The following is a 2500-nucleotide window of genomic DNA, read 5'->3' as shown; positions in this document are numbered from 1 at the left end:
TGCTGAACTTTGTACGTATACTTATACAAGGTGGGCCAAAAGTCATTGACCAATTTTCATTTTAAATAACTTTTTTTTTAATTTAACAGTTTTATGCATGATATTTGGAACAATACATAGAAGACCTTGCCAAGACTGCTGCAAAGTAGTTGGGCTCCCTCTACCATGCTAGAAATATACTCACACCTGACAGTATTCTATATGTCTACAAAGCCACCATTTACCCATATATGAAATATTGTTGCTACATATTGAACGGTGCATCATAAAATAAAGGCGATAAACTTTATTTTATCTAATTAAGCTTGAGAAACTTGTATTGCTAAATGTGAAAAATAACTGCAAATACCTTCCATTTTCTGCTTCACAAATTTGAAACTCTTTTAATTACCTCTGCCATAACCTTTTCCTAAGTTTCTGGCCTTATTCCTCTTATTTCTCTAATGATGTTTTCCTTCAGCTCTATTAAAGATTAGGGATTGTTGACTAAACCTTTTCCTTTAGTGATCCCCACATTAGGCGCATTTCTTACATTGGAATATCTTCAATAGGCTCTTTGGGTTTGAATTATTGAGCTTTGATTTCGATAGTAAAATTGTACAATTTTCGTACGCTTAACAATACTGAATTTTCCCATAATGAATTATCAGGATCTGAAGAAATAAAAAAAATATTAAGATATTAGAAAAATACTTAGAAATAAAAGAGTTATTGAAAATTAAAATGGGTCAGTGACTTTTGGCCCAGACGAAATATAGAGATTAAAATAAGGAACACACCGTTATGTATTCATCAACGTTTCGTCTTTATTGCTAGCTTTTCCCTGATCCCTTTAAATATAACGGTTAAAAAATATTTTTTACTTATCAAGGCCAGAAGGCGACTGAATGATATTCATCCAGAGGAAGTCTCGCAGTAAAGACGAAACGTTGATGAACACACCTTCGTTTGTTCCTTTTTTTATCTCTCTATGTCTATATATTTAACAGTGTTAGTTGTTAGAAAGTTTATCATATTAATACATGCACACGCATGCACAGGCACACATACACACAAAAACACACACAAATATATATATATATATATATATATATATACATATATATATAAGTTATGAATGTATATATAGTAATTAAGCTATGCAGAATTTTATGCGTAAATTTTCAGAATTAATTTCAACAGTGCTCAATACATGCGTAGAGCTAGGTAGTAATGAAAACATATATGGCAATATATATATGAGATACACAGAATATTCCGCGTTTCAGGTCTGACGAATTCTCACGAAGATGAAACGCGGAATGTTCTCTGTAGCTTACATATTCATACATATTTTAATTACTTACTACCTACTTCTACATATGCATTGAGCACTGTTGAAATAAATGTTGAAAATGTATGCATAAATTTATATATTTTTATATTAAGTAATGTGATTAAATGAAACAGTAATATATATATATATATATATATATATATATATATATATATATATATAAAGGAGATTAGAACAATAGTCTTAAGAGCTGAGTGTATTTTAATGTAACAGTGAAATTACTAGTTTAATTAAAATACAGGAAATAGAAAGTGCTCGTTGTAATTTAGATATATAATAAGCTCGATAGTTAAATTCCTAGAGCTAATTCAATATTAAGTAATGTGATTTATAATTTAAAATTTAAAAATCAAATTTTAATTAAATTAAAAATCCGTTTCATAAGAAGGAAAAACAACAAAATCAATTATCTGTACGATCGTTTCGGAAAACAATGGTTTTTATTGTGGTATGCATCAAGTTATGTAGAATAATTATATATAGTTTTTTGGTAAGCAAGGTCTCCTCATCAGCAAAATTTTGGAGGGTTATTATTGAATTAAAAGACACCATAAATAAACCTAGCATTAAAAGTAAGGCAGATGAATCTGAAAAATTGAAATAAAAGGTCTGGATTTAAAATTTATAAGATATATATATATATATATATATATATATATATATATATATATATATATATATATATATAGTCAATCACAATCACAGACTGTTCGCTGCATAACTACCCTTCATGTGGCTGCACTAGCTACCAGCTCAATCTAAGAATTAAATGTATAACCATCTCGTTGATAGTCGGCAATTTTATTCCCAAGTCGCTCATCGTCATAATACCGTATAAATTCGAAGAGTCTCTTGTTGGCTGATGTAATCAGAATTTTTTCAAGAATGACATCGTGTACTCACGGGAAGGAACTACGGGAAGGTTGCCAACATCCTCAGTGAACGTAATTTTTGTAGAACGAGACGATTTAAACTGGCAACACCTGGGTTTTTAATTCGTGTAGTTACCAACATGACAGCCTTTCCACTTCAACATTGATCGCCACTTTTAAAAGTTTCACATCTGTTTATTTACAAAGAGCTTTGCATTACGCTAAGTAACGGGCGATATAATTTAACGAGAGTGCTCTACCTGCTCTAGGGAGAGAGAGAGAGAGAGAGAGA

The sequence above is a fragment of the Euprymna scolopes genome, chromosome 32 (genome assembly GCF_053919585.1).
Source record: "Euprymna scolopes isolate OS-2025 chromosome 32, ASM5391958v1, whole genome shotgun sequence".
In the NCBI taxonomy this organism is placed as follows: domain Eukaryota; kingdom Metazoa; phylum Mollusca; class Cephalopoda; order Sepiida; family Sepiolidae; genus Euprymna; species Euprymna scolopes.
This window is presented reverse-complemented; position numbering follows the sequence as displayed.